Source organism: Scyliorhinus torazame, chromosome 1 (genome assembly GCF_047496885.1).
Source record: "Scyliorhinus torazame isolate Kashiwa2021f chromosome 1, sScyTor2.1, whole genome shotgun sequence".
NCBI classification, from domain to species: Eukaryota; Metazoa; Chordata; class Chondrichthyes; order Carcharhiniformes; family Scyliorhinidae; genus Scyliorhinus; species Scyliorhinus torazame.
The window spans coordinates 348,785,316-348,813,198 of NC_092707.1; positions in this window are offsets into that span (position 1 = coordinate 348,785,316).

Consider the following 27,883-nt stretch of genomic DNA (forward strand, 5'->3'; position numbering starts at 1 on the left):
TGATCCGACCCGTGCCTTGGTCTTCGTTATGTCCATAGAAGGTGGGGATTTGGATTGCAGCTCGGGAAATTTCAAATCCAGACTTTATCCCTACCATATTGCTTTTTTGTCTGATTTTATTGTCACATCTCCTGTTGACTGGGAGGTGTTAACATTTGAGCACTATAATTAATGTTTTTGCCTTGTCCTTGAGTGTTCCAGGGACTTTTGTTTTTATTCATAGCAGCTGCGTTACATGCTAATTATCCATCGTCTTTTCTTATTATCCATGTCGTTATGATGGCAATACTGGTTGCATGATATCCTCTCTTTAATCATGGCAGGACCGACTGCCGCCTTGGCATGAGGTAGGTGGAAGGTTCAGGTCTTTATGGGTGGGATCAAAATGCAGGAGGGGCATTTGGTTCCCATCCCCTTGTTGGCTATTCTCTTCCCCACATCTACTAGACTCCTCAACGACTCTCCCTCAGACTCATCGGTTCCTGTAAGACACTATTCACAATGTCTTATGCTCATGGCAGATTTGCTTTGTTTGACCCTTGTTCAGCACTGTAACCATTTACTTATTTGTCGATGTACTTTGTCGATTATTCTGTTCGTCGACTGTGTACTTACTGTGTACATTCCCTTGGCCGCAGAACAATACTTTTCATTGTACTTCGGTACATGTGACAATAAATCAATCAATCAATTCCTTGTTGAGGAGTTTGTCTCCTGATGGTAATGACAGTATGGCCCGAGGGCTAGCCTTACAGCTCCTCACCTTTGTTGAGCATTGTCCCCTCAGAACTAATGCGGTCGTGGTTCTTTTGTATTTTTGTTATGTTGGGGTTCCTACATTGTATCCTGTATTGGTACAGACTGGTCTTTTATCCGAGAGACGAACATTATAGGGATATCTGGTGCCCCTGGTGTGACTTGAGATGGGGAGATGTATTATGGTGTTTGGCCGACTGTGACGTGAAAATCCTATGCTACTCTTTTTTTTGGTGGTCTTTGCAATGGCAGCAACTAATGTTAAACTATGTTCCTGTAATATATAGGGAAATCATCATCCTATCAAATGTTTTTCCTTAAGAAGGATAAAGTGGATGTAGCCTTGTTACAGGAGACTCATTTGGATGACAAGGAACGCTTAAAGTTAGAGCGGGAATGGGTGGGGCAGGTTTCTATGCCTCGGTTTTGACAAGCAGCAGGAGAATAGCAATTTTGCTTCCCTACAAGGTGGATAATTTTGTTCAGGATAGAGGGGGTAAATATGTGATTATTAAGGGACTGATACATGGAGAAACAATCTCAATAATGAATATATATGGCCCACCAAATTACTCCCCAGAATTTGTCACTAAGGACTAATTACTTGGAGTTGGCCTCGACCAATTATTTTGTGGGCGGAGACTTTAATCGCTATTTGAATCCCCTGATGGACAAGCTCCCGGTTCTAGAAGCCCCCCCTCCCACCGTGCAGGCCAGAACGTTGGCTTCAGTGTCTCCAGGTGAGATACCTGGATGTCTGGAGGACTTCACACCCTAGACATAAAGTTTTTAAAATTTTTCTCGCCCTTTATCAGTGTCATGTGAAAAAATGAAAAATGAAAATCACTTATTGTCACAAGTAGGCTTCAAATAAACTTACTGTGAAAAGCCCCTCATCGCCACATTCCGGCGCCTTGTTCGGGGAGGCTGGTACGGGAATTGAACCTGCGCTGTTGGCCTTGGTCTGCTTTACAAGCAAGCTAAAATATTAAAATCAGGGGCAGCACGGTGGCACAGTGGGTTAGCCCTGCTGCCTCACGGCGCCGAGGTCCCAGGTTTGATCCTGGCTCTGGGTCACTGTTCGTGTGGAGTTTGCACATTCTCCCCCGTGTTAGCATGGGTTTCGCTCCCACAACCCAAAAACATGTGCAGGCTAGGTGGATTGGCCACGCTAAATTGCCCCCTGATTGGAAAAAATGAATTGGGTACTCTACATTTCTTTTAAAATATATTAAAATCGACTGATGCTTTGTACCTAGGGCTATCCTACATTTGGCGTCCTCATGTTCCATAGGTTGCATTGTGATCTCTGATAATGCTTCCTAAAGTTTTTGCTTGAAAGCTCAGCCCCTCCTCCACCCCAGGCCCAGGTCATGGCATTTTGCCACCTCCCTGCTTAGGGACAAATCCTTTACCACATGTTTTATGAAGAAGTTTGAGTTTAATTTCTTGGTCAATTCCCTTTCTGATGTCCCATCTGCTATTTTGTGGGAGACCTGCAAGGCCTATGTTAGGGGTTGGTTATTTCTTATATAGCCAACAAAAGATTGATTTAGTAACCCAGGAGGCATGAGGAAGAAGGCTAAACAGATTTATTTTAACTCAATAGATAAAGCCATTATCGCGCCGTACAGCACTAATTACCCAGCCCGGGACTATCAGAACTCCCAGTCTTGGAGCAGCATTTAAATGGCTCTCTAACGAGTCTCCGCTCACTACCATGGGAACCCGTAATCCAAGAGCCCCACGTGAGATCAATTAGTGATTCTCCCATGGTCCTCGTGAGGATTATCACAATGGAGAATGCTGCAAAATCAGCACTGGTTGGAGGTTACTTAGGCTGAAGTGAAGAAGAAATATAGGAGGGTTCCTAGCAGGCAGTTGTTCAAGGACGTTAACACAGCTAGGGTGGCTCTTGATTCCATATTGGTGTAGTGGACTGAGTGAAGCCTTAAATTTGCGAAGCAGAAATTGTATGAGTTTGGAAGCAAGCCGAGCAAGTACTTGGCCTTTTTGACTAAGAGGATCGACTCTACGTCATCCACTCTTTGTGAAATTCTGGGGGTAATAGGTTAATGAAAACTGAAGCTATTAATAGGGCATTTAGGGATTTTTATGCAGAATTGTATATGTCAGGCCAGCCTGGTGATGTGTTGACAAGTATGACGCGCCTCTTTTCTTCCCTCAAGCTCCCTGTGGCTTCAGAGGATCAATGTCTTGCCTTTAATTCTCCTATCTCTCAAAGGTGGCTTTGGCCTTTGGGAGCTGCAGCCGGGTAAAGCCTCTGGGCCAGACAGCTTTGGGTGTGAGCTTTGTAGGGAATTTAAGGATTTGCTGATAAAGCCATTGGTTGGTATGTACTATCATTCCTTCGAAGCTGGTCTGTAACCACCGACGCTTTGGGAGGCAAATATCTCCCTGATTTTGAATGTCGGCAAGAACCTGGAGGTGTGCGCCTCGTATAGGCCAATCTCACTTTTGAATGTTGATGAGAAATTATTGTTGAAGGTTTTGGCGAAACAGTGAGAGGGACTTCTTCTGATGATCACTCAAAAGGGTCTGACTGGGTTTCTAAAGGGTCAGTGTTCCAGTAATAATGTCAGAAGGTTGTTGAATGTGATCCAAGCTTTTCAGAAACAGCCATTGGATGAGATGATGATCTCCTTTGATGCAGAGAAAACCTTTGACTGGGTGCAGTGGAATTATATAATTCATACATTGGGTGTCCTGAATATTAGATTGTACCAGTTAGCCTCTAATCTTAGATTTATAAGGGACTGGTTTAGAAAGGACCCTACTTCCATTTGGCTTGACATTGAAGCCGACCAGATGATTTATCCTTTGCAGGTCTTGTTATTTTATGGGGACTCTAGATCAGGTTCTGCAAGGTGTGAAATCCTATTATTACTCTTATAGCATAGAGAATGGTCCGTCGGCTGGAAGGGAGATCTAAACTGACTTCCGCTCTTTCTTGCCCATCCAGGGCAGCGCGGTCTTCCCATTAGGTCTTATCGACCATGGATTTGATATTTGCAGAGAGAGAGGCATTTGTAGGCTGAGAGATATGTTCAGTGATGCTTCCTTGTCATCCTTTGAGCAGCTATGTCAACAATTGGACATGCCGAGGCATTCCTTTTTTTAAGTATCTGCAACTCAGTAACTTTACCCTTAATAAGACAACCTGCATCTTAACTCCTCTATTGCCCCAGTGGACAAAATTCTGATTTCTGCAAAGCCTAGACAGTTAATTAGCAAGTTTTATGATTCCTTGTGTTCTAGATACATTGGGTACTTTGCAGTCTTGGGAAAAAGACTTGCCAATTAATATTGATGAGGAAACATGGGAAAGGATATGGGCTTATGCCAGCAAAATCTTCATATGTAACAGAATGATGGAGACTCAGTTCAAGATACTACACCATTTGCACACCACCTCAAGTTTTGAGACACAGGTTTGATCCTGCTATATCCTCGACTGCTAGTCGAGGGTGGTTATATATACTGCATATGGACCTGTGTCAAGATTCAATCCCATTGGTCTGGTGTAGTTAAGGAGCTCAAGAGGATATTTGACAGAGCCTTATAATTTGATCCTTTGTTCACAGTTCTGGGTCTTCTGGATAGGAGAATTATCGACATTAATGAAAAAAGGCTGTATAACATCCTAACTTTTGCAGCCGTGAAAATACCCTCTGCTCCTCGATCAGCGATTAGTATCCCTGAATGCCATAAGTTAATCATGGAGTGTATTCTTATGGAATTCCTGACTTCTATGATTCGTTCTACGTCTGCTACATGACCTAAGGTCAAATTTATGGGTTCCATCTTGTCTGGCCTACTGCTGCAAGGTTCCTCATGAAATTTCCCATGAGCCATATTGTTAGTCTTGATCCCGCTATACATAAGGGTGTGTGACCTGAGATATTATCCTATCATTTTTATATGGCATTATCCTCTTTCTCCCCCCATTTTCTGGATGATCCGGGATTAAAACTGAAAGCACTAGTTCTTAAAGTCCATTGTTCTGAAATTATCATGTTTTGCTTGTTCTTACATTTACAGTAATACTTGTTCTGTTCTGTACATTGTGGTCTGAAATGTTTTGATGGTGCATTATTTGCAAAAAATTATAAAACTAATAAAAATAGGTATTAAAAATAGATATAAACAAAAGATTAAAAAAACAACATTCATCATCGCCATCAATGTGCCAGCTCAGCCAACTGAGGAGAACAATATTTCAGGACAAGCTGAAGGTCATGCTTTACTGGACAGCAGTGAACCCTGAGCTCCTGCATGCTTCAGAGACTTGGATAACCTACAGCAGGCACATCAAAACACTAGAGAAATGCCACCAACAGTCTCCGTGCTGGATCCTCCAAATCAAATGGCAAAAAGTGGTCCAACAACATCATCCTCCCAAACCAACAGGCCCAGCATCAAGGCACCAACCAGTCAAAGCCAGTTCCATACGGTGAGACATGTCATTCATATGCATGGCACCAGACTCCCGAAGCATCTCTTCTACTTGGAACTTGGTGGTCGCAGGAGACCCTTAGGAGGACAGTGGAAGAGCTTTAGGGCTGTCGTCAAAGCATCCCCGAAGAGATAAAACATTCATGCTGACTCATGGAAGTCCCTGGCTTGTGACTGATTGAAATGGATAAGGTACTGTACACACTGAGCCACTTCATCGGGAACACACAGAGGTGGAGCCTGGTTTGTTATGCATAAGCTGCTTCCTTGATGTGCACTCTGACAAAGGAAGGTTCAGACGTGGAGATAACTTTAACACGTTTATTAAACTATTAACAATTCTCCTACTTGGATTTGACACTACTGTTAATCCTGCTATAGCTACTCAGACTGATGAACCAGTCTGCTGCAATCCACGTGGTGGGTGTGATGTGTTTCAAATCAACCCTGTGTACTCACTGAGAGTCTCCACTGGAGAGAGACTGAGCATGTGTGCTGTGTCCTTTTATATGGGTTGGTGTAATGCCCTCCTGTGGTAGTGTCACCTCTGTGTGTATCTTGAATGCCCATTGGTCGTGTCCTATCTTACTGACCTATTGGTTGACTGTCTGTGTGTCATGTCTCTGGTGCTCCCTCTAGTGTCTAGCTAGGTGTAGTGTATGTACATTAACCCTTTGTGTACTTACAATGATGTATATCACCACAGAGTCACGGTGTTGGAGAAAATACACTGACCACCTACCCCAACCCTTCAGGCACTACCTGAGTTGCCTGTGGCAGAGTCTGCAGATTGCACATTGGATGCGCCAGACACCTCAGACTCCATCAAACCAGTGTGGAAGCAATTCATCCTTGATCTCAAGGGACAGCTTAAGAGAAGAGACTTGGAGAAGGTATTCAAGTTAAACTGAAAGTTTTGCATAAAATGGGTTCTTTGCCAAAGGACAGATGACAAAACCATACAAAGGACAAAATCGATTCAACACCAATCAATATTTTAACAAAACAATGGCCGTGATTCACCTGAACAATGTCTATGTCCGGTTTCAGGCACGTTTAGCGGGGTGTTCCACAGCGGATGCAGCGCCAAGAAACATCTCGCTATTCAACGGCACTTTGCCTTTTATTTTGGACTCGGGGAGTTTCTTTCTGTTGAGACCGCATTCAGAGGGATTGCCTGCTGACGAGACTCAGGCCCCCGAGAAACCTCCCCCATACCGGTAAGGCCCCCCAGGCCCAATCCCTGACATTGCCAACCTGGCACCCAGACATGTGCCCATGTGACACTGTCAAGGTGCCATGCTGACAGTGCCAAGGTACCTAGGTACCAGGGAGAGTGCCAGCCAAGGTGACCAGGTGCCAGAGGTGGTGTTAAGAGTGCCAGCCTTCCCTCTCCCTGAGCACCCAGGGGTCTCTAATGGCCTGGGAGCCCCCCCCCCCCCCAGGTGCCATTACGCCTGGTCCACGTTTGTGTGGACCAGTATTGAATGGTGCCCTGGCGAGGCCTCGCAGGCAGGACCGTTGAGTACCGGGCACCAGGACAATCCGGCAAACATACATTTAAATAAGATGTGTGAATCATTTCAATATGCCGATCTGGGTCACGCCCAGTGTGGGCGACATCCAGATCGCGACGTCTAGCGAGATTCAAAGGAATTTGAGCATTACAGATCTCGCGAGAGGGCACAACGAGGACGTTGAATCGTGCACAACATTTTCAGTTCAGCGGCTGGCATTTTATCAAATGCATTATAATAGACTTTTAATAGGCGATGAAGGCGTCTTTTGTTTCTAATTTATGAGCGCGGTTGTCAATTACACAAGAACATGGAATAAATCATATATTATCTGCTCGCACTTTAAGATTACTTCTGCTAATGTAACTGACCTCATTGACTGGCATCTTCTGTTTGGAAAGGTGGAGTTCACGCCGGTTGAGAATCTCTCTCTTCCAATGGCAGTAGACATGGTGGTGGAAAACTTTTGAGTTTGGAAAATATTATTTGCTTTGAAGTCCCAGGATTGTAAACAAATATAGTCAAGTTGTTTGGATTTACGATATTTGCAGCAGCTGACTATGATGATATGCAAAACTACCATAAACATAAGTGAAGCATAAATGGTACATTTGCATTATAATTTTGGCTCTGTATAAAGAAGGATCTGCTTTGTTTACAAAAATGTAAACTTTGCTCCCATCTGGCCTGTCAGTTTGTTAATGTGATCCTTAATGGTCAGTGTGTTATCTAACCTTACTTAAGCATTCAACAGTTAGCTTTCTTCAGGATTAAGTTTTCTCTGTTGGTTGCCAGATGACTTTCCCAGAAAGTTCCAAAATGCTAATAAATCTGATTTGGTTTTGGTAATCGTCAGTGACACAATTGTCAGACAGTCTCTGAGAAACCCCAGTCATATTCCCATTCATACTTCTCCCACAGTTTTAGCAGCTTCATAAAAGGAGGTTTTAGTTTTGAGTGGATGACATAATTTCACTGAAACATCTGTCAGCTAGATACTGAGTGATCAATTGCCCTCCCTATGCGTGCGACCCCCCCCCCAAAAAAAAATCTCAAGTACTTGTTGGAGGAATAATGTAGGGATGAGGGTAACTTCTGAAATGGGTGGCAAAATACTCATTGATGCAACCAACACTGTTTCTAATTTATACTGATGATGCTGATTTACAAACACAATGCAAATCAGTTAAATTTGCAAGTGATTCCAAACTAGATGGGGAAGTAGAATTGAAGGAACCAGCTCAGAAATGCTAAATGAGTTGGAATCATAGAATCATAGGGTAGGCGTTACGCCCTTCCCCAAGTTTGGAGGTGGGGCCATTTAATCCAAGATTAGAGTACCTGTTAGGAGCCCCACCACATTATGGCTTTTACCTTGGTTAAATCCAGGGCAGGAAGGCTTGAGGATAGCCACCACTCAGGCACCAACTGAGGCAATGCCCACTTAACGGGCTTCATAAGTTGTCGTTGGTACTGAACCAGCAGCAGGCAGAACAGCCATCGCCCTCGCATTTTCGCTTTCAGGTTCACCAAGTGGGGGTGGGTTGGGTGATGGCGGAAGGGGCAGGTGGGTTGGTGGATGATCCTCATTTCCAGGCATTCAGTGCCTGATTGAGGGCCGGTGTTGGGAAGGGGAATGATGACTGAGAGGCACTCTCTGGCACGTTCCTCTGAACTTCCTTTCCCTCCCATCCTCCCCACAACCCCATTCCGCTTTCATTCACCTCTGACCCAGGTCCCTCACTGATACTGGACTATTGGTGACTTTGCCGGCAGCTACCACCAGTTCTCCAGTAGTGCTGATGGCAATGAGGTGCTGCTGGCCTCTGATTGGCCTTCAGCTCTGGGGGAGGGACTCTCTGTACCCATGGCGAAGAACTGCAGCTGGCTACTTTAGTGTCTGACTGGCACTTAATAAGGCAGACCTCCTCCAAAGGTGGTGAAGCAGGTCTCCCACAGAATCTCCAGCCTGGATTAAATTCCTCCGAGAGGATGGTTACAGCAGAGAAGGAGGCCATTCAGCCCATTATGTCCCTGCCCACTGCCCTTAGGGCAATTTAGTTTATCATAGAATTCCTACAATGCAGAAGGACGCCATTCGGCCCATTGAGTCTGCACTGATCCTTCAAAAGACCGCCTTACTTATGCCCAATCCCCCAATTTATCCCTGTAACCCAACCCAACATTTGGACACTTAGGGGCAACTTAGCATATCCAATCCACCTAGCTGCACTTTCCTCATAATTCTGTAATTATTTTTCCCATATGGTGCTTATCCAATTCCCTTCTGAAAGACACAATTGAATCTGTCTCCATGACAATCTCAGGCAGCACATTCCAGATTTTAACCACCCAATGCATAAAAAGGTTTCTCCTCATGTTGCCATTGCTTCTTTGCCAATCACCTTTAAGTCAGTGTCCTCTGGTTCTTCATAATTCTACTGATAATCCAGAGCTGGCAGAGGGCAGGCATCAGAAGGATGGTAGATCTGTTCATAGACGGAAGTTTTCCCAGTTTGAAGGCACTAGAGGACAAGTTTAATCTGCCGCCAGGAAACGTCTTTAAATATCTGCAAATACGAGCCTTCCTGAAAAACAGGTAGTGGCCATTCCGACGATGCCACCACTGAGGGTATAGGAAAGGGTGGTCTCCGGCACCTGGGTGGGGGAGGGGAAGGTGTCAGATATCTACCAGGAACTACAGGAGGTGGAGGAAACCCCGGTGGAGGAGCTCAAGGGCAAGTGGGAGGAGGAGCTAGGTGAGGAGTTGGAAGCGGGTCTGTGGCCAGAGGTCCTGGGCAGGGTTAATTCCTCCTCGTCATGTGCCAGGCTCAGTCTAATTCAATTTAAGGTGGTACACCGTGCACACATGACGGCAGCGAGAATGAGCAAGTTTTTTGGGGTAGAAGACAGTTGTATGAGGTGCAAGGGCAGCCCTGCAAACCACGTCCACATGTTTTGGGCATGCCCGGAGCTTAGAGAGTTCTGGCAAGGGTTCGCAAGGGCAATGTCCAAGGTGCTTAACACATGGGTGGTGCCGAGTCCAGAGATAGTGATCTTTGGAGTGTCAGAAGACCCGGGAGTTCAGGGGGTGAAAGAGGCCGACGTCTTGGCCTTTGCCTCCCTAGTAGCCGGAGACGGATTTTATTAATGTGGAGAGACCCGAAGCCCCCGAGTGTAGAGACTTGGGTTAACGACATGGCTGGGTTTCTCAGCCTCGAGAAAATAAAGTTTGCCTTAAGAGGGTCCATGCTAGGGTTCTCTCGGAGGTGGCAGCCGTTCATCGACTTTCTCGGGGAAAATTAAAATGTCAGCAGCAGCAGCATTCCGTAGGAGAGTGAGTGCTTCATTGGGATGGTGTGGGAAGATTGAGTCGCGTGGGGTAGTGTCTATTTAATTGTTATTATATATTCTCTTTTTGCACTATGTTAATGTTCACTCTAGTTTGTTTTGTTATTATTGTTACTACTATTTTATTATGAAAAATTCTTCAAAACCTTAATAAAAATACTTTTTAAAAAAATAAAAAATTCTACCGATAAGAATAGTTTGTTTTTATCTACTCTGAATAGACCCTCCCAAAATATTCTCCTTTCAACCTTCTCATCTTGAAGGAGAACAGTCCCACCTTCTCCGATCTATCCATGTAACTGAATCCCACATTCCTGGAAGCTTTATTGTAAATCCTTTGTATCTTTCCTAAAGAGTGTGTGTCCAAAATTGGTCACACGACTCCCATTGAAGTTGAATCAGTGCTTCATAAAGTTTCTTCATAATATCCTTGTTTTTGCCATGATTTATAAAACCCAGGTTCTGAAATGCCTTTTTAACCACTTTACCCTGCCACCTTCAACAACTTGTCTGCTCCTGCACCTCACTCAGAATTATACACCTTATTGCCTCTCCTAATTCTTCCTCCCAAAATATATTACTTCAAATTTCTCTGCATTAAATTTAATCTGCCATGAGGGTGTCCATTCCACTAGCCGGTCAAAGTCCTCTCGATGTCTAACACTATCCTCCTGATAGTTCTGAATGCTTCTAAATAGTGTCTCATTGACAAATTAAAATTCTGTCCTGCACATTGAGCCCAGGTTGTTAAGATCAAGGAAAGTAGTGGTCCAAGAAGCGGCTCCTCGTGAATCCCCCTGTACACCACAATTCACAGTTACTCTGTGATGCGACCATCAATTCACTCGAGACAAGAGTAAAAGTAAACCGTGGCTTTAATCAACTTAGAACAGTGTCTGCCTGCGACTGATACAATACTGTGCGCCGCCTACAAGTCGACAGCTCTTTATACCCCACCTCAAGGGGAGGAGCCATGGGCGGAGTCCATACGTGTCCCAACATGTTCCCCTATGGATGATGCCATACAATGGCCAATAGGTTGAGCCCCCAAGGGCAACAGCATAGCATAGATGCAAATACAAAGGCAAAGCATGGTACTGATACAATGGTGGATTGTTGGTATAATACATTCACCACATTCACCCCCTGTTAAAAAAAATGAAGTCAGGCAGGGGTGACGGGTTCATAAGTTCAGCCGGTCCGGCGCACGGATTGTGCGCTGTGATCGCTGAAGCTCTGGCATCGGTGCTGGCCTGGGTGTCGAGCTCATCCATGCTGGCATCGGTAATGGGGGCGCCAGTGCAGGTACAGACATGGACTCCGGGAGCGTCTCTTCTGGAGCTTCATTCGTGTGGACCAGTGAAGAGGGAATGGCGGGCGGGAGCCAGAAAGGGGCAGGGGCGCTAATCATGGTAGGTTGGTCGGGATATAGTGGAGGGGTGGTGATGGTGGTAGTGGTGGTGGTGGTGGAACCGGCAGGCGCCAGGTCCCGGAGGGAGACCGTATCTTGTCGGTCATCGGGGTGTTCGATATAAGCGTACTGGGGATTTGAGTGTAGGAGTTGGACCCTCTCTACCAGAGGGTCGACCTTATGGCACCCAACGTGTTTTCTGAGTAGGACTGGCCCACCCCGGTGTCTTCAGCCAGGTCGGAAGCGAGGCCCCTGAGGTGGATCTCCTCGGAAAAACAAATAGGCGGTCATGCGGGGTCTCGTTTGTGGCCGTGCAAAGTAGGGACCTAATAGAGTGGAGCGCATCGGGGAGGACCTCCTGCCAGTGAGAAACTGGGAGATTCCTGGACTGCAGGGTCAGTAGGACGGTGTTCCAGACCGTCGTGTTCTCCCTCTCCACCTGCCCGTTTCCCCTGGGGTTATAACTGGTAGTCCTGTTCGAGGCGATGCCCTTACTGAGCAGCTATTGATGCAGTTCGTCGCTCATGAACGACGAGCCCCGGTCACTGTGGACATAATTGGGGAAACCAAACAGGGTGAGGACACTATGCAGGGCTTTAATGACGGTGGACGTGGTCATATCGGGGCAAGGAATTGCAAAGGGGAAGCGGGAGAACTCATCAATAATATTGAGGAAATATGTATTGCGGTTATTGGAGTGGAGGGGCCCTTTGAAATCGATACTGAGGCGCTCAAAGGGCCGGGATGCCTTTACCAGGTGGGTCTTATCTGGTCAATAGAAATGCGGTTTACACTCCGCACAGATCTGGCAGTCCCTGGTCATGGCTCTGACCTCCTTGGTGGAGTAGGATAGGTTGTGGACCTTGATATAGTGGATAAGCCGGATGACTCCCGGGTGGCAGAGGTCATCGTGGATAGCCCGTAGTTGGTCATCTTGCGTGCTGGCGCATGTGTCGCGGGACAGGGCACCTGGGGGCTCGCTGAGCTTCCCAGGACGATATACTATATCGTAATTATAGGTGGAGAGTTTGATCCTCCACCTCAAGATCTTATTGTTCTTGATTTTGCCTCGAACATGAAGGCAACCGATCATTGGTCGGTGACAAGGGTAAACCTCCTACCAGCGAGTTAGTGCCTCCAGTGCCGTATGGCTTCCACGATGACTTGGGCTTCTTTTTCGACCGAGGAGTGTCGAATTTCAGAGGTGGTGAGGGTGCGCGAAAAAATCGCCACCGGTCTGCCTGCTTGATTGAAGGTAGCGACGAGAGCAACCTCTGATGCGTCGCTCTCCACCTGGAAGGGGACAAACTCGTCCACCGCGCACATCGCGGCTTTGGCGATATCCACCTTAATGCAGCTGAAGGCCTGGCGGGTCTCAATTGCCAGTGGAAAGATGATTAGTGGGCGGGCTTTGTCCGCATAGTTGGGGACCCACTGGGCATAATACGAAAAGAACCCGAGGCACCTCTTCAGGGCCTTGGGGCAGTGAGAGAGAGGGAGTTGCAGGAGGGGGCGCAAAAGGTCAGGGTCGGGCCCTAGGACCCCATTCTCCATGATGTAGCCGAGGATGGCTAGTCTGGTCGTGTGGAAAACGCATTTCTCCTTGTTGTAGGTGAGGTTGAGTTTTTGGGCGGTTTGGAGAAATCGGTGGAGGTTGGCGTCGTTGGCCGCAGATGGTGACATTGTCCAAGTACAGAAATGTGGCCCGCAGCCCGTACTGGTCCACCATTCGGTCCATTGTTCTTTGGAACACCGAAACCCCGTTCGTGACGCCAAAGGGGACCCGGAGGAAGTGGAAAAGGCGGCGGTCTGCCTCAAAAGGCGAGTAGTGGCGGTCCTCCGTGCGGATTGGGAGCTGGTGGTACGCAAACTTCAGATCCACCGTGGAGAACACCCGGTAGTGTGCAATCTGGTTTACCATGTCTGCAATCCGGGGAAGGGGGTACGCATCGAGTTGCGTGTACCGGTTTATGGTTTGGCTGTAATCAACAACCATCCGGAACTTTTCCCCGGTCTTGACGACCACCACCTGAGCTCTCCAGGGGCTATTGCTGGTCTCGATGACTCCCTCCCGCAAGAGATGCTGGACCTCGGACCTAATAAAAGTCCTGTCCTGTATGATATACCGCCTGCTTCTGGTGGTGACTGGTTTGTAGTCGGCGGTGAGGTTTGCGAAGAGTGAGGGAGGGTCGACTTTTCGGGTCGCGAGGCTGCATGTGGTGAGTGGGGGCAGGGGCCCCCACGACCTTCAGGGTTCGGCTCCTGAGGTTGCATTGGAAATCGAGTCCCAATAGGAGAGGAGCGCAGAGGTCTGGGAGCACATATAATTTAAAGTTTGCGTACTCGGTGCTCTGTATTGGTAGGGTTGCGGTAGTGCACCCTTGGATTTACACTGAGTGCGACCCAGAGGCAAGGGAGATAGTTTGGTGCGCTGGGAAAATGGGGAGCGAGCAGCGTCTTACCATGTCCGGGTGAATGAAGCTGTCCGTGCTCCCGGAGTCGAAGAGGCAAGACGTCTCATGCCCGTTAACCTGGATGGTCAACATGGAGCTCCGGAGGTGCTTGGGTCGCGACTGGTTCTGGGTAGCTGGCATGGTCGGAGGTGCTGGGGCAGCTCTGCGATGGCTGCCCATGATGATTGTACGCGTCGAGTGGCATAGCAGGTGGCGGACAAGATGGCGGTGTCCGTTGGTCGAGAGTGGCAGGCGGCGAGGAAGATGGCGTCCAAGATGGCGGCCCCCATGGAACGCACATGGCCGGCCGCGTGGGGGAGGATGGCCAAGATGGCGGCCCCCATGAGTTGCACGTGCTGTGAGGACTGGAAGATGGCTGCTCCCACTGATAGCACGAGGCTGATGAGGGGGGCGGAGTCGGAGGATATGCTGCCACGCTGCGGGGTCTGCGGGCCTGTGAGTCTGAGGATCGGGCTTGTGAGTTAGAATTCTTATACCTGGCCAGGCAGACTTTGGCGAAATGTCCTTTTATCCCGCAGCTGTTGCAGTTCGCGTTGTAGGCCGGGCAGTGCTGCCGGGGGTGTTGGGACTGGCCGCAGAAATAGCAGGGTAGCCCCCCATGGTGGGCGGGTGGCCGCGCGGCACAGGCCTGGGGTAGTCTGTGGTCGGGGGTCCACGAGGTGGTCGTGTGGTCAACCGGGAACGTGGTAAGGCTCTGGAGCACTACTTCCATAGAGGAGGCTAACTTTACCGTCTCATCCAGGTAGGATTCGAGTAGGCGCTGTCTCACATAATTAGACCGGACTCCCACCACGTAGACGTCTCGGATGGCGAGTTCCATATGCTGAGTGGCCGTAACGGCCTGGTAATTGTAGTTGCGTGCGAGGGCTTTGATGTCGCATAGGTAGTCATCTAGCGACTCCCCAGGACGCTGGCGGCGAGGATGTGTCGCACGTAGACCTCGTTCATGGGCCGTACATAGAGGCGTTCGAGCATCGTTAGGGCATCTGCGTAGGAGGAAGCCTCGTCGAGTTGAACAGAGATACGATGGCTCACCCGTGCGTGGAGTAGGCTCAGCTTCTGTTCGTCAGTGACGGAAGGCGTGGAGGCGGCTGCAAGATAAGCCTTGAAGCATCGAAGCCAGTGCGAAAACATTTATTTCGCCTCCGCAGCCTGCGGATCGAGTTCCAGTCGGTCAGGTTTGAGGGCCGATTCCATAGTTGCGTTTAAGTTGATTAAATTGATGCGACCATCAATTCACTCGAGACAAGAGCAAAAGTAAACCGTGGCTTTAATCAACTTAGAACAGTGCCTGCCTGCGACTGATATAATACTGTGCGCCGCCTACAGGTCGACTGCTCTTTATACCCCCCCTCAAGGGGAGGAGCCATGGGCGGGGCCCATACCTGTCCCAACATGTTCCCCTTTGGATGATGCCATACAATGGCCCATAAGTTGAGCCCACAAGGGCAACAGCATAGCATAGATGCAAATACAAATGCAAAGCATGGTACTGATACAATGGTGGATTATTGGTATAATACATTCACCGCACTCTGTTTCCTGCCACTCAGCCAACATTGTATCCATGCTGCAACTGCCTGTTTTATTCCAATGAGCTTCACCTTTTCAGGCAGGTCTATTTGCGTCATGTCCATCAAATTCCTTTTGGAAGACCATGCAACTTCAACCACATCACTTTTATCAACCCTCTCTGATAGCTCATCAAAAATTCTACCAGCTTAGACTTGACTAACTTGACTAACTTATCCATGTTGGCTTTTCTTAATTTACCCATACTTAGAACATAGAACATAGAACATTACAGCGCAGTACAGGCCCTACTCCAAGTGACTGCAACCTTTCTCCCCGATTATCATTTCCAAATGTTTTTCCAGCACTATGATTAAGCTGACTGGCCTGTAGTTGCTGATATTATCCCTAAATCCCTTTTTGAACACTTGCAATTTCCCAGTTCTCTGGCACCAAGCCTGCACCGAAAGAGGATGAAATGAAAAAAATGAATGAAAATCGCTTATTGTCACAAGTAGGCTTCAAATGAAGTTACTGTGAAAAGCCCCTAGTCGCCACATTCCGGTGCATGTTCGGGGAGTGCTGGTACGGGAATTGAACCGTGCTGCTGGCCTGCCTTGGTCTGCTTTAGAAGCCAGCGATTTAGCCCTGTGCTAAACCAGCCCCTGTGTGGATTGGAAAATAATGGTCAATGCCTCCTACTTGCCACCCTTACATTCCTCAGCATCCGAAGGTGGATCCTATCTGGTCCTGGTGACTTATTGACCTTAAGTATGGCGTGTTTTTCTAATACTTCCTTTTAATCAATTTTAGCTCATCCAGTGTATCAATTTCATTGTCTTTCACCAGGAGTTTGGCAGCATTTCCTTGGTAAAGACATAGATTCATTTAGTACCTCAACCATATGGTTATAACCCCAGTGGAGGCCACGGGATAGGAACCATCAAGTTTCTCATGCTCTCCGGGGAATATGAACTTCCCTGGTAATGGGCGGGGCTTCCCGTCACAGGTGTAGCCCCTCTAGTATAAAAACCCTGACCTGGGCGCAGGTTGGGGAAAGAGACCCTCCAGGAAGTGGTGGTATTTTATTGTGAACCAGTAATTAACCTCTTTGTGCTTTAAACTACTGCTTATGCGTGTATGCTGAACTCGGATCTAACACATATCCTCAGCCTCTATGAGTACACCCCCTTTTTGGTATAATCAGCCCGAGCCCTCCATTTAATGTCTTTTTACTATTTTTATGTCTTTAAAATACTTTTGGATTCACTTTTATGTTTGCAACTAGTTCCTTTACAGACTCTCAGTTTGTTTATCTTTTTTCTTATTTCACTTCTCCTCTGAACTTCCTATATTCAGTAAGATCCTCACTTGAGACGTCATCCTGACACCTGTCATATGCATCCTTTTTCTGTTTCATCATACGCTCTATCTCTTTGTTTTTTATTCATTCATGGAAGGTGCGGGAGGATTTGAGGAAAAACCTTTTTACCCAGAGGATGGTGACAGTCTGGAAAGCATTGCCTGGGAGGGTGGTGGAAGTGGGTTGCCTCACATCCTTTAAAAAATACCTGGATGAGCACTTGGCATGTCTTAACACTCGAGGCTTTGGGCCAAGTGCTGGCAAGTGAGATTAGGATTGGGAGATCAGGTGCCTTTCATGCGGCAGTGCAGACTCTATGGGCTGAAGGGCCTTTTCTGCACTGTATTTTTCTGTCATTCTGTGATGTGGGTTTCACTGGCTAGGCCAGCATTTGTTGCCCATCCCTAATGGCCCTTGAGAAGATGGTGGTGAGATGCCTACATGAACCACTGCAATACATGTGGTTCAGGTACAACCACAGTGCTGTTAGGGAGGGAGTTCCAGGATTTTGACCCAGCGATAGTGAAGAAACGGTGATATATTTCCAAGTCAGGATAGGAAGTGGCTTGGTGGGTAGCTTCCAGGTGATGTTGTTCCCATGTGTCTGCTGTCCTTGTTCTTCTAGATGGTCAAGTTTGTGTACCTAGAAGATGCTGTCTAAGGAGCCTTGGTGAATTTCTGCAGTGAAGTTTGAAGATGGCACACACTGTCCATGCTGTCACTTGTGTTGGTTGTGGAGGGAGTGAATGTTTGTGGATGGGTACAATCAAGCAGGCTGCTTTGTCCTGGATGGTGTTGAGCTTCTTGAGTGTTGTTGGAGCTGCGCTCATCCAGGCAAGTAGGGAGTATTCCATCACATTCCTGACTCGTGCCCTGTGGAGAGGCTTTAGGGAGTCAGGAAGTGAGTTACTCGCTACAGGATTCCTAGCCTCTGATCTGCTCTTGTAGCCGCAGTATTTATATGGATAGTCCAGTTCAGTTTCTGGTCAGTGGTGACCCCGAGGATGTTGTGGGAAGATTTAGCGACGGTAATGCTATTGAAAGCCAAGGGGAGATGAGTAGATTCTGTCTTGTTGATGATGGTCATTGCCTGGCACTTGTGCGACGTGAATGTAACTTGCCACTTGTCATCCTAAGCCTCGATATTGTCCAGGTCTTACTGCAATTGGATGTGGATTGCTTCAGTATCTGAGGAACCGCTAATGGAGCTGAACATTATGCAGTCATCCGCAAACATCCCCACTTCTGGTCATATGGTGAAGGAAGGTCAGTGATAAAGCTGCTGATGAATGTCAGGCCTCGGACACTACCCTGAGGAACTCCTGCAGTGATGTTCTGGAACTGAGATGAATGGCATCCAACAACCACAACCATCTTCCTGCCTTCTAAGTATGACTCCACCAGCAGGGAGTTGTCCTCCCCCACCCCCGATTCCGATGGACTCCAGTTTTGCTAGCGTTCCTGGATGCCCCTCTCGGTGAAATGCTGCCTTGATGTCAAGGCCCATCACTCTCACCTCACTCTGGACTTCAGTTCTTTTGTCCATATTCGAAGTAAGGTTGTAATGTGGTCAGGAGTGCCCATAGCAGAACCCAAACTGAGCAACAGTGAGCATGTTATTCGCTAAGCAAGTGCTGCTTGAAAGCACTGTTGATGACCATTTCCATCACTTTACTGATGATCTAGAGTAGACTCATGGGGTGTCAATTGGCTGTGTTGAATTTGCCCTGCTTTTTGTGTACAGGAAATATGTGGGCAATATTCCACATTGCTGGATAGCTGCAAATTTTGTAGCTGTACTGGAACACTGGCCAGGGCATTGCAAATTCTTTGGCACAAGTTTTCAACATCATTGCCGGAATGTTGTCAGGGCCCATAGCCTTTGTGGTATCATCTGTGATGCTGGGGGCCTCAATATGTTGCTTGACAAATCTGTGGGACAGTTATCCCAATTTTGGCACATGTCCCCAGATGTTGGTAAGGCAGACTTTGCAGAGTCGATAGGGCTGAGTTTGCAGTTGTCGTTTCCAGTGCTTAGGTTGTTGCCAGGTGATCTGTTTCATTCCTTTCAGATTTTTGAGTGGTTTGATAAAACTGAATGGTTTGCTAGTCCATATAAGAGTCAACCACATTGCCGTGGATCTGAATTCGCAAATAGGCCAGACCAGTTAAAGAGGGCTCCCTAAGGAGCATTCGTGACAAGATGAGTTTTTACAACAATCAACAAGGGTTTCATGAGAGTTTTAAGTCAAGACTTTTTATTAAATTGAAATTCCACCATCTGCTGTAGTGTGGTTCAAACCTGGATTGATCCTAGGTCATCAGAGCATTACCCTGGGCCTCTGGATTATTAGTCCAGTGACAATACCACTATGCCACCACCTACCTCCCCCTTGTCATCCAGATTAAGCTTCAGTGGCCCTAACTTTTCCCCTCCTGGAACTGTACTTCAACTGTACCCGAACCATCTCCTCTTCAAAGGCACACCATTGTTCTGTTGCCGTTCTGCCTGCAGTCTTTGATTCCAATTTACCAGGGACAGTCTCACCCCAGTGGAATTGGCCCTCCTCCAATTAATTTTTTAAAAAACTCCAGCTTGCTCCTTATCCTATTCCCATAATTTACCTAAGCTTAAGGTACAATGATCACTGTTCCTTAAATGTGCCGACACTTGATCCACCTCATTCTCCAGAGCCAAAACCAGCAATGCTTCCTTCCTTGTTGGAGTGGAAACATAATGATCAAGAAAATGCTCCTAAGGAGTACACTTCAGAAATTCTTTTCCCTCTCTGCCTTTACACTATTCCAATCCCAGACTGCATTAGGAAAATAACAGTCCCTCATTACAATATTGTTTAGTTTTTTTCACCATTGTATCACTCCCCTGCAAATTTTCTCTTCTATTTTCTCACATTAATTGGTGGCCAATAAAAATACAGCCAATAATGTCTGTATTGTTTCTTAACTCTAACAAAATATATTCTTTTAATAAGGGCACAGGGAGTCTACACCGAGTAAGAATAACAAACTTTGGTTTACATACAATTACTGGGTCTCTACTCGGTCGGTGCCTTGCCGGCCAACTTTATGTACATAGTTGAATGGAGTTGGGGCGGGAGAATTTGTACTCCACGAGAACCAAGGGGAAGATAATCGTTCCCACCCCGTAAATCTCATGCAGGATATTACAATTCTGTCCTGGTCCCTTTAGGACATCCTCTCGCTCCAGAACTGTAATATTCTCCTTAATCAATGCTGCCACCCCTGATCCTTTCTTTCCTTCACTATCTTTTCTGAACACCTTGGGCTGGATTCTTCGCCAGCGGGATACTCCATTTTGCCGGCAGCCCGGGGGTTTCCCGGCGTCGTGGGGCTTCTCCACAATGGGAAACCCCATTGACCGGCCGGCGTAACGGAGCATCCTGCCGGCGGGGTGAAACGGAAATGTGGCATGGCAGGGCGGATAATCCAGCCCCCTATGTCCAGGAATATTTAGTACTCAGCTCTGCCCAGTTTTTGAACCCAGTCGCTATTACCACCAAGGCAACATATTCACACTCGGTTACCTTCACCTGCAGATCACCAACCTTATTTACCACACTTGGTGTGTTTACATTTCTGGAGAATAAACCTAATTTGGACCCATACTATCTTAATCTGGCTCTACTTACTATTTCCTACTCAAGTGTTGTGTGCCTCTCCCAATTCTTTATGCATCTTATTCATCCTTTCTGATGCTACACTCTAGTTTCCATTCCCCTGTAAAGTGAAAGGAGAGGAGAGGGCGGTTAAGCATTCTGAATTGATAAATTAATATGTTGTAATGGATCCCCACAGTTATTTTTAGCCATTTGTACATGGAAGCTGAATGTTCCTCAGGCACAATGGGCAGGAAGATCAATCAGGTAACACAGTAATTTCTCTGAACCAATATTCAGAGCTCACAATCAGCAACTGTTTTAATATAAGCTCAAACATAATCACTCATTTTTATTTCCCTGAGGCAAACTGATCTTCTTTCCAAACTTTTCCAACGAAAGGAGTTCACATGGCAAGATTTTATTGTTGTGAACTACAAATGTTTCTGTGTATAAGAGAAATAAAAGGCGATATACGAGTAAATGAGGTCAGGGAGCATCAGATAACGTGCAGATAACGACTGCACTGAGAAAAAAACTGGAGTTAACAGATCAGAGCCAGAACTTTATAAAGCAAATGTTTGAACTAACTTCAATTAGAAGTCTAAGATGTGATGTTACAAGCCTAAATATTCATATGAACACCATCTGTTCTGCTTTTTCATGAACAACAAGTATGAGAGAACAGCTTTGTACAGTTTAAACCAAAATGAAGTAGCTTCCAACACCTTATGATGTATCATCCAACTGGCAACATAAAATTCTGGGTGCGATTAAACGACCATGTTGCACCCAAAAAGCAGCATGTTGTGGTGCAACGTGATGGATAGAAGCTGGGAATCTCCTGGCTTGTAGCGCCTCACAAGATCCAAACCAATCTTACGGGACATTGCAATGTAAATCCCGCCCATTGTGGGCATGATCATTTTGGCAAATCTGCATATTAAAGCGAGATAGCCAGCCTCACTCTAATATGCAGTTTCCCGAGGAACCCTTTGCCTCGGAGACCTAGGGCGAGCTATGTTCAGTACTGGGACGGGATTCTCCCGCAATTGGCGGGATGGCCCGATGCCTGCTCCAAGAGCAGCGCGGACCACTCCAGCGTCGGGCCTACCGGAAGTTGTGGAATCCTCCGCACTTCCGGGGGCTAGGCCGGCGGCGGAGGGGTTGGCGCCACGCCAACCGGCGCCGAAGGGCCGGCGCGAGTTGGCACATGTGCAGAACCGCCGGCGTGGTTCCACGCATGCGCAGACCGGCCGGCGTGTTTCCTGCACATGCACAGGGGGACTTTTCTCCGGGCCGGCCATGGTGGAGCCCTACAGAGGCCAGCGCGGAAGGAAGGAGTGTCCCCACGGTACAGGCCCGCCCGCGGATCGGTGGCCCTGATCACGGGACAGGCCACCGTGGGGCCCCACTCCGGGGCCGGATCCCCCCGCGCCCCCCTCGAGGCCTCCACTAGACGGCCTACTAGCCAGTTCCCGCCGTGTGGGACCATGTCCATTTCACACCGGCGGGACTGGCCAGGAACTGATGGCTGCTCGGCCCATCGGGGCCTGGAGAATAGCCAGGGGAGCCGAAAACTGGCGCCGGAGAATACGGCAGCCGGCGGCGGAGCAGCGGGGCGGGATTCAAGCCGCCCCCCGGCGATTCTCCAACCTGGTGGGGGGTCGGAGAATCCCACCCCTGGTCTCCACAAACAGGGCCCAGACAGAACAAAACCTGTGGGGGTCTTCGAGGGGATTGGAGCCCCCCTGGAGCATGCCCTTTGGCAGGGTGGTACCTGGTACTGCTGGTGCCCATCTGGCAGTGCTACCTGGGCACCTTGGCACTGCCAGGCTGGCATTGCTAGGATGTCGCTGCCAGGGGACCAGGTTGATACTGCTAAGGTGCAAACTGACATTTTTTGCACGTTGACGATTGGGCCGGGGATGCCCTGCACAGGTGCTGGGGGAGATGCGGGGGACCCGGGGACCCCTCTCTGTGCTTTGCGGGTACAGGGGGTGTCAGGGGCAGCGTTGGGGGTTGCAGAGATCAGGATGCCATTTAAAAGTGGCGTCCCGATCTCTCGCTACACTGAGCTCGTCAGTGCTGAAAACGGAGCTATATGCGGCTTTGGATGTGCTGTCCCAGCGGAACTCCCTATCTAATGCGAGTGCCGTTCGATAACGCTGTGTTCCAAAGTGTTCAATATAGAGAACGATGTGTACTTGTGCGTGCGCTACTGCAAGTGCACAGCTGCCATATTGAGACTGGCAGGAAAAAACTGTCCAGAGCCCATGCCTGAAACAGGCATTAGAAGCTGAAGAGAGATTCTTTTACACAAGAGGTGTTATGGCCTGAAATGTACTGCTAGAAATGGTGATGGAAGCAGATTCACTTGTAGCTTTCCGAAGAAAAATGGATATATTTGAGAAAAAGAAGCATTTGCAGGTCTTTCGGGAAAGCAACAGGAAATGGGAGTGAATAAAGTGATGCCATGAGCACGGTGGGGCGGATGCATTTCTCTGCGCTGCTGGGTGGTTTCACTGGAAAATGTGACTACATGTGACCTAGACAGCATTTCTTAAAAGGATGTACTGGAGGCCAACAACAACAGAAAGAGATGAGTTTGTGAAAAACTTTTCAACTGAATCTGGAGCTATGTGAGGAGCAAGTGGCTTCTTCTGGCTCCATTGGACTGCCAAAGACCACAGTCAGCTTCCCCTACCCCTCCCAATCACCCCACCTTTGGGCGCCCATTTCCCCCACCACTTCAATCACCACAACTCCCTCCCAATCACTTTCCCTACTCCCAAGACCTCCTTGAGGGCTGCTGCTGGCAATGCAGAAACCTGAATTCCAATGTTAAACTAGTCAGCAAGTTGTCTGGAGTGCCCAAAATGTGTACACAGCTTGCAGGTATCACTAAATGAAATACAAGGCCCTATATTGAGTGTACCTCAGGCCTACACGTTCCAGCGCTAATATAATTTTCTACTTCCAGAACACTGAACACCTGATATATTTTGACTTATTTAAATCCTATTGGTGCCTTGCTGAATGTGGAAATAGTCAAATGGATTGCAATGACAAACATCAACAGCCATCTAACTAAGGAACCAAAGTCTAGCAAAGGCAAAACACATTCTTCATGAACCCAGATTCAGTCAGGATTAAAGGTTTCCCAGGAAAGTCCACTAATATGGATAGGGACATATTTATATTGATGTTTTGGTCTCAAGGACAGTTGAATAGTCAATTGAATCAATTTGATTACTTTGTAAAATCACATACATCTGTTAAATAAAACAGTTCAACAGTTCCCTTTATATTTCATCTCCCTAAAGTATTTCAGCCTGACTTTAGAAAGATTGGATTATGCTATTAGATAATTAAATATTGAACATTACAGGCACACTTGTGGACATAAACCACTGAGAGTGCTTATGGGAGTGGCCGGCGTGCTGTAGTCAGGGGAATATCTAAGCCAGGCTGAAAATAAACAGGTAACTGATTGGAAAATGGAGCAACAGATACATGACCTGACAGTTATACATTGAAGTCTTTCGGTGTCTTTAATACTAGATTTGAACAGAGTAATCTCCAAGTAAATATAGGATGAAAGCCCAGGAATGGTGTTTTCTTGAGGATTAATTATTCAATTGGACTGTGTTTAGCATCCAATAACAAGAGAAACTGCATTCTTAGATTACATTGAGCAAATCTTACCTTGCCTGTGGGAAGTGTCATGTTCCAGTATATTATGAACTTTCAGATACTACTTTCAAATTTTGAATAAAAATAGACTTCTAAAATGCCCACAGAAAATCATGTGACTTTTGATAGTGTCAGTTCCTGAGTCTCTAGCAAATACCTAATTCAATATGGATATTAAGAGCTATCTTGGAAATTCACCCGTCTCTTTATTTAAGGATGGAATGTCAACAGAAGGACTATAGCATTCCAGCCAGCTCATCTTCCTGGTTCACCATGTAAAAAAGACACATCAAGACGCATTAGGTGAATGTGAATGAACATAGAACATAGAGTGCAGAAGGAGGCCATTCGGCCCTTTGGGTCTGCACCGACCCAATTAAGCCATCACTTCCACCCTATCCCTGTAACCCAATAACCCCTGCTAACCTTTTTGCACACTAAGGGCAATTTAGCATGGTCAATCCACCTAACCTGCACGTCTTTGGACTGTGGGTGGAAACCGGAGCACCCGGAGGAAACCCACGCAAACACGGGGAGAACGTGCAGACTCCACACAGACAGTGACCCAGCGGGGAATCGAACCAAGCACCCTGACGCTGTGAAGCCACAGTGCTAGCCACTTGTGCTACCGTGCTGCCCACGGGCTCCCATTAATCTCCCATTGTATTATGACGGTCTTTCATCTGAGCCCAAGCTGGGCAAATATTCAAGTAACAACTCAGGGTGCTAATCGATCTGACCAACCAACTGCAGCACGGTAGCATAGTGGTTAGCACTATGGCTTCACAGCTCCAGGGTCCCAGGTTCATTTCCCGGCTTGGGTCACTGCCTGTGCGGAATCTGCACGTTCTCCCTGTGTCTGTGTAGGTTTCCTCAGGATGATCCGGTTTCCTCCCACAGTTCAAAGTTGTGCAGGTTAGGTGGATTGGCTATACGAAATTGCCCCTTAGTGTCCAAAAAGGTTAGGTGGGGTTACTGGATTGTGGGGATAGGATGGAAGTGTGGGCTTAGGTGGGTTGTGCTTTCCGGTTTGGCCTCGATGGGCCAAATGGCCTCCTTCTGCACTATAAATTCTATGTCTATGTCTATTTAGAAAAGAAGTTTGGACCTATAGCAGGCCATACGAGTGAGACAGCCATGTTTGTTTCCTGCTTTTAAAACAGTATAAAAACTGCAGAGTCAGAAAGACTGTGAAGAAGCCATTGAGCCAGCTGATGTCAATTATACAGCTACTGTAATATAAAAAATACCTTGAAAGTGGGAGATGGACTCTCCCCAACCTGTTCCAACTTCAAGTTCTCCTGTCGACCAACCTTCTGGAATTTCAACAAAGAAACCTCACAGCTCACTGAGAAACCTGTGCTTACGAGGCCTTCACCTCAACTAAAAGCTTTAACTCATCTAAGAAACAACAGGCTTGTCACAAAAGAGAGACTTTCGGTGGGTTTTTCCGATATTTTTTCGAAGTGTTGGTCTCGGCAGGAAAACCGGAGAGAATTCTGCCAGCGCGGTCGCCAGGAAAAGTTGAGGTATATTCAGCCTCTTTAAGAATTTTCTTTTCACGAGTTTCACGCCTCGCCCATGGCAGCCTGCCTCTGATTCGCTCACCCCGCTACAACATAATCTCTGAGATCAATGGGACGCACCATTTAAGCACCTCCCCAGCATTTGTTCCAAATCCAATCGGAGGATGGCTGCTGGAAAGTCTACACCACGTTTTATGGAGGAAGAAGATGAATGACCTTCTTCATGCAGCCAGGGTAAATCGGCCTCCTCAAGTCTCCCGCAGAACTCCTAAGCACATCCATCACACTCACACAGTGGGCGGCACGGTTGTGCAGTGGTTAGCACTGTCGCCTCACAGTTCCAGGGCCCCGTGGTACTCACATGCCCACTTCTTTTAACCTCCCACTCATGCCAGACTTCATTGCTATCTAACATGGCATGAATCCTGCCGACACTCTTCCCACCTGTCTTATTGCAAGACAAATTTGAGTACAACCGGCATGAGAAGGCACAGCTTGCTGGATTGATGCCAGAGTTCAAGATCCTAACCCCACTTGAGGCTTTTCACAGTAACTTCATTGCAGTGTTAATGTAAACCTACTTGTGACAATAAAGATTATATAAAAACAAGCCCTTGAGCTTGTCGGTGAGGAGCAGGAGGGTGCACCTTGTGCAGAGTGTTGCTCTTTTCAGCCTTAGTTTATTAGCTCTGATTATGTCACCTTTGCTCACGTGTCGTCAGGTATCTTTCTGATACCGCCACGTGGTTCAAGCTCAAGTTATGATAAATAAGTCAGCACACCGCTTAGTAAGATTGAAATCAACGGTCATTTATTATATACAACAAGTAATGTTTACACAATAATCCTACTATCTATATAATAAACCTATCACTACTGGCCAATACTTAACTTTAGGAAGAGCCCACCAGGTCAGGGAAACGAATGGCTTATCCAATCGGATCTGGCCAGCGGGATTCAAAAGGCTGCTACAGGTCGATGGTTAGGAGTCTTTACCGGATAGCGATCGCTGGATTCAAAACTTACAGTTGCCGGTTGCTGTTCTTGCGAAGGTCTCGAGCAGGCGAAGAAGGGAGAGAGAGAGAGATCTGAACTTGGCCCCTCACTTTATAGGGCCCAGGGGCTTCCCGCCTCCCGGGGCGGCCCTTGACCCTGAGTCCCAAGTGATTGGACCTGTTCCCAATCACTGGGGTCGATACGTCCAATTGCGAGGCGATTCCCCGATCGGGGGGTGGTCGTTCACCTGCCTTTGTTTCGGCCACTGCAGGCGCCGACAGGTCTGGCCCGGTATTCAATAGCTAATATGTTGCAATTGTTCCCGGGGATAGCTGATTAGACTGCAGATGTCTGGGTGGATGGGCTGTTAATAGCCCTGAGTATCGATCTGGGCCAACTTCCCCAGAGCCGAATATGCTATTCTGTCTGCAGCTGTCCGTTTCTGTCTTGTTACCTGCTTTTCCCAGCAGCCTTTCCGGTTAGCCATTTCAAATCGGGTTTTGGCCAAATTAATCGGGACGCAGCCATTTTACGTGGCTACAAGAGGGTGAGTGGGAGCAAGAGATAGAACATAGAACATAGAACGATACAGCGCAGTACAGGCCCTTCGGCCCACAATGTTGCACCGACATGGGAAGTCAAAAAACAAAAGCCATCTAACCTACACTATGCCATTATCATCCATATGCTTATCCAATAAACTTTTAAATGCCCTCAATGTTGGTGAGTTCACTACTGTTGCAGGTAGGGCATTCCACGACCTCACCACTCTTTGCGTAAAGAACCTACCTCTGACCTCTGTCCTATATCTATTACCCCTCAGTTTAAGGCTATGTCCCCTCGTGCTAGCCATTTCCATCCGCGGGAGAAGGCTCTCACTGTCCACCCTATCTAACCCCCTGATCATTTTGTATGCCTCTATTAAGTCTCCTCTTAACCTTCTTCTCTCCAACGAAAACAACCTCAAGTCCATCAGCCTTTCCTCATAAGATTTTCCCTCCATACCGGGCAACATCCTGGTAAATCTCCTCTGCACCCGCTCCAAAGCTTCCACGTCCTTCCTATAATGCGGTGACCAGAACTGTACGCAATACTCCAAATGCGGCCGTACCAGAGTTTTGTACAGCTGCAACATGACCTCATGACTCCGGAGCTCAATCCCTCTAC